This window comes from Salmo salar, chromosome 01 (genome assembly GCF_965601325.2).
Source record: "Salmo salar chromosome 01, fSalSal1, whole genome shotgun sequence".
Classification (NCBI taxonomy): Eukaryota; Metazoa; Chordata; class Actinopteri; order Salmoniformes; family Salmonidae; genus Salmo; species Salmo salar.
Genome location: NC_138291.1, coordinates 102,236,006 through 102,246,672, shown reverse-complemented (window position 1 = coordinate 102,246,672; position 10,667 = coordinate 102,236,006).

Sequence of the window (10,667 nt, the reverse complement as noted above, 5' to 3'; positions counted from 1 at the left end):
AAATAAAGTTTCAAAGAACCTCATCTGATGTGTGATGAATCAATGTGAGATGTAGGAATCTTTTCACATGGAGAAAACTGTATTGTTCCATTCAATCTTCATCCAACGAGAAATCTAGAAGATGGTCATGTGATCTGGAAGGTGGTCATGTGATCTGGAAGGTGTTGTATGATCTGAAAGGTGGTAATGTAATCTGTGAATTTGACCTTTTCTGTAAGTCAAAGGAGTCATCCCGTTTTCTCTCTCTCAATTCAATTCAATTCAAGGGGCTTTATTGGCATGGGAAACATATGTTAACATTGCCAAAGCAAGTGAAATAGATAATAAACAAAAGTGAAATAAACAATAAAAAACGTAAACAGCAAATATTACATAGTTCCAAAAAGAATAAAGACTTTTCAAATGTCATATTATGGCTATATACAGTGTTGTAACGATGTGCAAATAGTGAATCTACAAAAATGCAGGGGGAGGGGGTAAATAAATAAGAAGATTTATCAATTAATTATCACAGTGAATTATTGTAATATGTGTTTATGTGTCAATTAATCCCATAAGGGATGGGTTGCCAACTGGCGATTTGACAAGGAAATACAATTTCATTAATTTCATTCACTATTATGGGTTGTATTTACAATGGTGTTTGTTCTACACTGGTTGCCCTTTTCTTGTGGCAACAGCTAACACATGTTGCTGCTGTGATGGCACACTGTGGTATTTCACCCAATAGATATGGGAGTTTATCAAAATTTGATTTGTTTTCTAATTCTTTGTGGGTCTGTGTAATCTGAGACAAATATGTGTCTCTAATAGGTTAGGAAGTGCAGCTCAGTTTCCACCTCATTTTGTGGGCAGTGTGCACATAGCCTGTCTTCTCTTGAGAGCCAGGTCTGCCTACGGCAATCTTTCTCAATAGCAAGGCTATGCTCACTGAAACAGTACATAGTGAAAGCTTTCCTTAATTTTGGGTCAGTCACAGTGGTCAGGTATTTTGCCACTGTGTACTCTCTGTTTAGGGCCAAATAGCTTTCTAGTTTGCTCAGTTCTTTTATTCTTTCCAATGTGTCAAGTAATTATCTTTTTGTTTACTCATGATTTGGTTGGGTCTAATTGTGTTGCTGTCCTGGTGCTCTGTGGGGTCTGTTTGTGTTTGTGAATCGAGCTCCAGAACCAGCTTGCTTGAGGGACTCTTCTACAGGTTCAACCTAAGGAAGGTTTGGAAATAGCTTCCTTTTAGGTGGTTGTAGAATTCAACGTCTCATTTATGTGTTCTGATAATTAGTGGGTATAGTCTAATTCTGCTCTGCGTGCATTATTTGGTGTTTGACGTTGTACACAGAGGATATTTTTGCAGAATTCTGCATGCAGAGTCTCAATTCAGTGTTTTTAAAATTTTGTGAATTCCTGGTTGGTGAGTGGACCCCAGACCTCACAACCATGAAGGGCAATAACTGATTCAAGAATTTTTTGTCAGATCCTAATTTGTATGTTGAATTTTATATTCCTTTTGATGTCATAGAAGGCCCTTCTTGCCTTATCTCTCAGATCGTTCACAGCTTTGTGGAAATTACCTGTGACGCTGAGGTATGGATGAGGTATGTATACTTTTTTGTGTGATCTAGGTTAACAGTGTCTAGATCTCTTTTGTATTTGTGATCCTGGCAACTGGTGGAACGCTTGATGTAGTGGGTGTGGAGTCAGGCGCAGGAAACAAGAATGTTTGCTATCGGGCTTTAATGAATGCACCGTCAAAAGAATATACACCCAAGAACAACAACAGGGTGATATCAAAAAACACAAGGATCCAAAAACACGTACCACTACACGAAACACAGTACAGGCCACTTCCTGCATGAAATCTTCTCAGGTTTTTGCCTGCCATATGAGTTCTGTTATACTCACAGACACCATTCAAACAGTTTTAGAAACTTTAGGGTGTTTTCTATCCAAAGCCAATAATTATATGCATATTCTAGTTTCTGGGCAGTAGTAATAACCAGATTAAATCGGGTACGTTTTTTTATCCGGCCGTGTAAATACTGCCCCCTATCCCTAACAGGATAATCAATGCACGGACGCAGACCTTCCCCCTTTTTCTTCACGAAAAAGAAACTCGAGGAGACGGGTGAGATGGAGGGCCGAATGAACCCCTGTCTCAGAGATTCCATGACATATGTCTCCATAGCCAACGTCTCCTCCTGGGACAAGGGGTACACGTGACTCTTGGGAAGCGCAGCGTTTACCTGGAGGTTTATCACACAATCCCCCTGTCGATGGGGTGGTAATTTAGTCGCCTTCTTCTTACAGATGGCGAGAGCCAAATCGGCATACTCAGGGGGAATGCGCACAGTGGAAACCTGGTCTGGACTCTCCACCGATGTGGCACCGATGGAAACTCCCAGACACCTACCCGAACACTCCTCTGACCACCCCTGGAGAACCCCCTGTTTCCACAAAATCTTGGGATTGTGACTGGCCAGCCAAGGCACCCCCAGCACCACTGGAAACGCAGGCGAATCGATAAGGAAGAAACTAATTCGCTCCTTATGATTCCCCTGTGTTACCATGTCCAGTGGCACCGTAGTCTCCCTGACCAGCACTGACCCTAATGGCCAGCTATCTAAGGAGTGCACGGGGAAGGGGGAATCTAACGGTGCTAGTGGAACTCCCAGCTTAAAGGCGAGTCCGCGATCCATAAAGTTCCTCACTGCGCCTGAATCGACTAGTGCCTTATGCTGGGAACAAGGGAAAAAATCAAGAAAAAAAATAAAAACAAACATATGACCAACAGAGGGTTCTGGGTGAGTTTGGTGCTGACTCACCTGGGGTGAACGAGGAGTGTTCTGCCTGCCTTCTCGACTCCCAGAGGGACCCCCCCCCCCCCAGCACCGGTCGACCATGTGTCCTTGGCGACCACAATTGGTGCAGGAGGAGCGCCCTCCTCCGGTTCCCTTAGATGCAGCCCCTCCCAGCTCCATGGGAATGGGCGCGGGAGGGCTAGGAGGTGGAACTGACAGGACCCTTTCTGAACGCCCGCGGGCAGCCAGCAGATTGTCCAGTCGGATGTCCAGTCGGATTGACATGTCAATCAGTTCATCCAGGGAGAGTGTAGTGTCCCGACACGCTAGCTCCCTGCGGACGTCCTCCCGGAGGATTCACCGGTAATGATCCATTAGGGCCCTGTCATTCCACCCGGCCCCCGCAGCCAAGGTCCGGAACTCCAGAGCGAAGTCTTGCGCGCTCCTCGTCTCCTGCCTGAGATGAAACAGTCGCTCACACGCCGCCCGGCATTCTGGAGGGTGATCGAATACGGCCCGGAAACGGCGGGTGAACTCAGGGTAGTTCTCTCTCGCTGAGTTGGGGCTGTTCCAGACAGCGTTGGCCCATTCCAATGCTCGCCCCATCAGGCAGGAGACGAGGAGGCTGACACTCTCCTCTCCCGAGGGAGTCGGTCTCAAGGTAGCCAGGTATAAGTCAATCTACAGCAGAAACCCCTGGCACCCCGCTGCTTCATCATACTCCCTCGGGAGCGTAAGACGTAATGCTCCAGAACCAGACGTAGGAGGGAGCGGAGTAGGTGGACTCATCTGGTGAGTCGGAGGCGAAGAGAGGAGACCACTCCTCTCCCATCGGTCCATCCTCTCCATCATTTGGTCCATCGCTGACCCGATTCGATGGAGTACGGTGGTGTGGTGGAGGACCCGTTCCTCCATAGAGGGGAGAGGGGTGGCGGCTGCTCCTGCTGATTCCATACTTGAAGGTGCGGGCTTCTGTAACGCTAGATGTAGTGGGTGTGGAGTCAGGCGCAGGAAACAAGAGTGTTTGCTATCGTGCTTTAATGAATGCACCGTCAAAATAATATACACCCAAGAACAACAACAGGGTGATATCAAAAAACACAAGGATCCAAAAACACGTACCACTACACGAAACACAGTGAACAACAGAAATAAGCCCGCACACAGAACAGGTGGGGAAACGGGCTTAAATACCCAACTAAACACTAATGAGACACAGGTGAAAGCAATAAAGACAAAACCAACAGAAAAGGTAAAAGGGATCGGTGGCAGCTAGTAGGCCGGTGACGACGACCGCCGAGCGCCACCCGAACAGGGAGAGGAGTCACCCTCGGCAGGAGTCATGACAACTGGACCTTTTTTGGAACACGATTATTTTTGTCTACTGAGATTTACTGAGATTACTGAGATTTCTGTCATGGCCCAGGTCTGACAGAATCTGTGCATAAGACATAGGTGTTGCTGTAGGTCCCCCATTTGTTTGGTACAGAAGCACCAGATCATCAGCAAACAATAGACATTTGACTTCAAATTCTAGTAGGGTGAAGCCGGGTGCTGCAGACTGTTTTAGTGCCCTCACCAATACGTTGATGTACATGTTAAATAGGGTGGGGCGTAAACTGCATCCCTGTCTCACCCCACCGCCCTGTATAAATAAATGTCTCTGTATATTGCCAAGTTTAACCACACACTTGTTGTTTGTGTACATGGATTTCATAATGTCGTATGTTTTTCCCCCAACACCACTTTCCATCAATTTGTGTAGCAGACCCTAATGCCAAAATGAGTAAGAAGCTTTTTTTTTGTAATCAACAAAGCATGAGAAGACTTTGCCTGTCACGTCCTGACCCTTGTCAGATGTCATTTTCCATAGTAGAGTGGTCAGGGCGTGACAGGGGGGTATTTTGGGTGTTTTTTTTGTTTTCTGATTCATTGTGGGTTTTCTAGATTTCTATTCCTAGGTTTTGTTTTCTATGTTTTGGCCAGGTATGGTTTCCAATCAGAGGCAGCTGTCTATCGTTGTCTCTGATTGGAAGCCATACTTAGGCAGCCTGTTTTTCATGTGTGGGTGTGGGTAGTTGTTTTCCATTTTGTCAGTGTACCTTACAGAACTGTTGTCGGTCGTTTTGTTGTTTTGTTCAAGTGTCTTCATTAAAAGTCAAATATGAGCACTATACACGCTGCGCCCTGGTCTCCTTTAGACGACCCCTGTTGCATTGCCTTTGTTTTGGTTTGTTTGTTTGTCAATTAGAGTGTGCAGGGTGAATATGTGGTCTGTCATACAGTAATTTTGTTAAAAATCAGTGCTCTGTACATTGTTTTCGCTTAGGAAATGTACAAATCTGCTGTTAATGATAGTGTAGAGGATTTTCCCAAGGTTGCATATCCCATGGTAGTTATTGGGGTCAAATGTGTTTCCAATTTTGTGTATTGGGGTGATCAGTCCTTGGTGCCAAATATTTGGGGAAGATGCCAGAGCTAAGGATGGTGTTAAAGATTTCAAGTATAGCCAATTGGAATTTGTGGTCTGTATATTTTATAATTTCATTTAGGATACCATCAACACCCATAGGTATTTTGGGGTTGGAGGGTTTGTATTTTGTTCTGTGGTTCATTCAATGTAATTGGAGAATCCAGTGGGTTCTGGTATTCTTTAGTAGTAGATTCTAAGATTTGTATTTGATCATGTACATGTTTTTGCCGTTTGTTATTTGTTTTAGGGCCAAAAAGATTGGAGAAGTGGTTTATCCATACATCTAGAAAACAGGGGCTCAATGAAACAGGACTAAGAAAACCACCCTGCTAGGCTTGACAAGACGAACTGGCAACAGACAAACAGAGAACACAGTTATAAATGCACAGGGGATAATGGGGAAGATGGGCGAAACCTGGCGGGGGTGGAGACAAGCACAAAGACAGGTGAAACAGATCAAATCAAATCACATTTTATTAGTCACATGCTCCGAATACAACAGGTGTAGACCTTATAGTGAAATGCTTACTGACGAGCCCCTGACCAACAATGCAGTTTCAAAAACGACAGTTAAGAATAAGAATAAAAGTAACAAGTAATTAAAGAGCAGCAGTCAAATAACAACAGCGAGACTATATACAAGGGGGTACCGATACAGAGTCAATGTGTGCGGGCACCGGTTATCTGAGGTAGTATGTACATGTAGGTAGAGTTATTAAGGTGACCATGCATAGATGACAACAGAGAGTAGCAGTGATGTTAAGAGGGGGTGAGGGGGTCACGGCAAATAGTCTGGGTAGCCATTTGACTTGATGTTCAGGAGTCTTATGGCTTGGAGGTAGACGTTGTTTAGAAGCCTCACGGACCTAGACTTGGCGCCCTGGTACCGCTTGCCATGCGGTAGCAGAGAGAACAGTCTATGACTTGGGTGGCTGGAGTCTTCGACAATTTTTAGGGCCTTCCTCTGACACCACCTGGTACAGAGGTCCTGGATGGCAGGAAGCTTGGCCCCAGCGATATACTGGGCCGTTCGCACTACCTTCTGTAGTGCCTTGAGGTCGGAGGCCGAGCAGTTACCATACCAGGCAGTGATGCAACCACTCAGGATGCTCTCGATGATAGAGCTGTAGAACCTTTTGAGGATCTGAGGACCCATTCCAAATATTTTCAGTCTCCTGAGGGGAAATAGATTTTGTTGTGCCCTCTTCACGACTGTCTTGTTGTGTTTGGACCATGTTACTTTGTTGGTGATGTGGACACCAAGGAACTTGAAGCTCTCAACCTGCTCCACTGCAGCCCCGTTGTTGAGAATCGGGGCGTGCTAGGTCCTCTTTTTCCTGTAGTCCACAATCATCTCCTTCGTCTTGATCACGTTAAGGGAGAGGTTGTTGTCCTGGCACCATATGGCCAGGTCTCTGACCTCCTCCCTATGGGCTGTCTCGTTGTTGTCGGTGATCAGGCCTACCACTGTTGTGTCCTCTGCAAAGATCAGGGTGTGACAGACTCAGATTTTCTGGGTCTCTATGTTTTTGGTTGGATACGTTTTTCAATTTCTTTCTTAGGTTTTTGCATTCTCCATCAAACCATTTTTCTTTGGTTGTCTGCTTGAAGATGTTTGATTTGATAGGGAAGCTGAAAGGTCAAATGTGATGTTTAGGCTTTTTGCCTAATTGTTTTTTGGTAGGTTTCTACACTACTTTCCTTCCATCTACAGCATTTCTTAATATTGTGCAGTTCCTTTGGATTTGATGCCTCATGATTGAGTATTGCTATGTTCCTGACTGTGGTTTTGCTGTGATCTGATAGGGGTATTAGTGGGCTGACTGTCAACACTCTGAGAGAGTCTGGGTTGAGGTCAGTGATAAAGTAATCTACAGTAATACTGCAAAGGGATGAGCTGTAGGTGTACCTACCATAGGAGTCTTCTCTAAGTCTACTATTGACTATGTACAGACCCAGCGTGTGACAGACCTACAGGAGTTGTGACCCATTTTTGTTGGTTGTTTTGTCATAGTTGTGTCTATGGGGGCAAATTTGGGGGGGAATATTGTCACGTGTGTGCTGAGAGTGTCGGGTTCTTGCCCAGTTATGGCATTTAGATCGCCACAGACTAGTACAGTGCCTTGCAAATGTATTCATCCCCCTTGGAATTTTTCCTATTTTGTTGCATTACAACCTGTAATGTACATTTATTTTTATTTGGATTTCATGTATTGGACGTACACAAAATAGTCCAAATTGGTGAAGTGAAATGAAGAAAAAAAAAACTTGTTTCAAAAACTTAAAAACAATTAACCTACGGAAAAGTGGTGCATGCATATGTTTTCACCCCCTTTGCTATGAAGCCCCTAAATAAGATCTGGTGCAACCAATTACCTTCAGAAGTCAAATAATTACTTAAATAAAGTCCACCTGTGTGCAATCTAAATGTCACATGATTTCAGTATATATACACACCTGTTTTGAAAGGCCCCAGAGTCTGCAACACCACTAAGCAAGTGGCACCACCACTAAGCAAGTGGCACCACCACTAAGCAAGTGGCACCACCACTAAGCAAGTGGCACCACCACCAAGCAAGCGGCACCATGAAGACCAAGGAGCTCTACAAACAGGTCAGGGACAAAGTTGTGGGGAAGTACATGTCAGGGTTGGGTTCAAAAAAAATATCAGAAACTTTGAACATCCCACGGAGCACCATTAAATCCATTGTAAAAAATTGAAAGAATATGGCACAACAACAAACCTGCCAAGAGAGGATCGCCCACCAAAACTCACAGACCAGGCAAGGAAGGCATTAATCAGAGAGGCAACAAAGAGACCAAAGATAATTCTGAAGGAGCTGCAAAGCTCCACAGTGGAGATTGGAGAATCTGTCCATAGGACGACTTTAAGCCGTACACTCCACCGAGCTGGGCTTTACTGAAGAGTGGCCCAAAAAAAGGCATTGCTTAAAGAAAAAAATAAGCAAAAACGTTTGGTGTTCGCCAAAAGACATAAGGAAGAAGATATGGAAGAAGGTGCTCAGGTCAGATTCGACTAAAATTTTGCTTTTTGGAAATCAAGGAAAACGCTACGTCTTGCGCAAAGCATGGTGGTGGCAGCATCATGCTTTGGATGTTTTTCATCGGTAGAGACTGGGAAACTGGTCAGAATTGAAGAATTATGGATGGCGCTAAATACAGGGAAATTCTTGAGGGAAACCTGTTTCAGTCTTCCAGAGATTTGAGATTGGGATGGAGGTTCACATTCCCGCAGGACAATGACCATAATTATACTGCAAAAGCAACACTTGAGTGGTTTAAGGGGAAACATTTAATATCTTGGAATGGCCTAGTCAAAGCCCAGACCTCAATCCAATTGACAATCTGTGGTGACTTAAAGATTGCTGTACACCAGCGGAATCCATCCAACTTGAAGGAGCTGGAGCAGTTTTGCCTTGAAGAATGGGCAAAAATCCCAGTGGCTAGATGTGCCAAGCTTATAGAGACTTACTCCAAGAGACTTCCAGCTGTAGTTGCCGCAAATGGTGGCTCTACAAAGTATTGACTTTGGGGAGGGGGGTGAATAGTTATCCACACTCAAGTTGTATGTTTTGATGTGTTATTTCTTTTTTTGTTTCACAATAAAAAACATTGTGCATCTTCAAAGGGGTAGGCATGTTGTGTAAATCAAATGTTACAAACCCCCTAAAAAATCTATTTTAATTCCAGGTTATAAGGCAACAAAATAGGAAAAATGCCAAAGGGGTGAAGACTTTCGCAAGCCACTGTACATGTCCCTGGGCCTGGAAATGGTTGATCTCCTCCTCTTGGATTGAGACGCTGTCCTCGTTAAAGTATGGGGATTATACTGGGGGGGATCTAGGTAGCACACATGTGGACAATTGTCTCTGTTGAGGTAATTTCCTTATTAATTTCTAGCCAGATGTACATTTTTCCTGTTTTAACTAATTTCATAGAGGGTTAAGTCTGCTCTACACCAAATTAGCGTACCCCCTGAGTCTCTTTCCTGTTTCACACCTGGTAGTTTGGTGGATGGGACTTACAGCTCTCCATAAGCTAGTGGGCAACCAGTGGGTCCGTCTCCTCTATACCATGTTTCTTGTAGGATGATTAATGTCTGTATTTCCAATGTCTTTGATGAATTCTGGGTTCCTGCTCTTTAGGCCAAAGGCAGATGACCTCAGACCTTGCATATTCCAGGATGAGATAGTAAAAGCTTTGTGTTCCAAATTGTCTTGTGTTGTTTTTTTGTGTGGTTTAGGCCCGGACTATTACAGTAGTTGTGAGCAGAGCATGTTGAGCATCTGATACATACTTCTTAGGTCACAGGATGGGGCTTGGGCAAGTGTAAAAGTGGGCGTTGGGCCTGTTGCTCTACTCACGGCCTGGGCATATGTGCGCCTGTCATTTTGAGGTCCTTGCTGTGGGGGGGGGGGCAAAAGGGGCATAGGTCTGATCTGGGGGCCTATACAGGATGTGGCCATTGTTTGTTTGGGGTGTGGCTGGTGAAGCTGTGGTCTGGGTGTAGGTCCTCTTGGTGTGGGTTCTCTCAGTGCAGGTCCTTTGGGAGGGGGTCTTGCAGGTCTGGGAGGGTGTCTCGCTGGTCGGGGCGGGGTGTTTGTTGCTCTATTGCTCCTGTGTGAGGTGCTGGGGCTGCGGTTGAGGTTGACGTCCTTCAGGGTCCTGGCAAAAGTTAGGATTGCAGCCTTGTAGAGGTGGACCTGGTCGTAAAGGATATTCAAGTCCAGGGTAGAGTCGTGGGCCAGGTAGACATTTGAGGCACAGTCCCGGAAAATGCTTGCACTCACCTGCATTATGGTGGCAAGGTGACTGTATTTTCGTGAAAACAGGGTGGAGATAACCACTTGTACATGGGTGGAAGAAGCTTTTTCATTCACTCCCTTGAGTGCTGTGGCCACCCTTTCCTGCTGGGCCCTCGGGTCATTTGAGCCCTTATGAAATATGATGTGGCTGGGGGACCCTAGTCTGTCCTCTGACAACAGTTCCAGGGCATGCCTAGCGTTTGGCCACCAGAGTTTAGCCACTTTGTGTTTGTGAAAAAGTTTATTCTCTTGAACGTATTTGACATTAGTAAATGAGGGGCACAATTTCTGGCTTTTGTGTGCCCTCAGTGGATGTGTGGGTGTTGTCAGGAGGGCTATTGGGGAAGCTGACATGGGAACTTTTAGGGGGGGGGGGGTCTGCTTGATTGGTGGGTCCTGTGTTGTCTGTCCCATGGTGGTGTTGTGGTCCTGGTCTGAGGTGGGAAGTTCTGCTGGCTAGTGTCCTGCTCTGTCACACCTCAGCTTTCTCAACTCCTTCAGTGCTGTTAGCTGTGCCATGTGTTTGTCTCTCTCCTCAAGTTCTCTCACCTCAGTCCGGGGTGTAGCCAG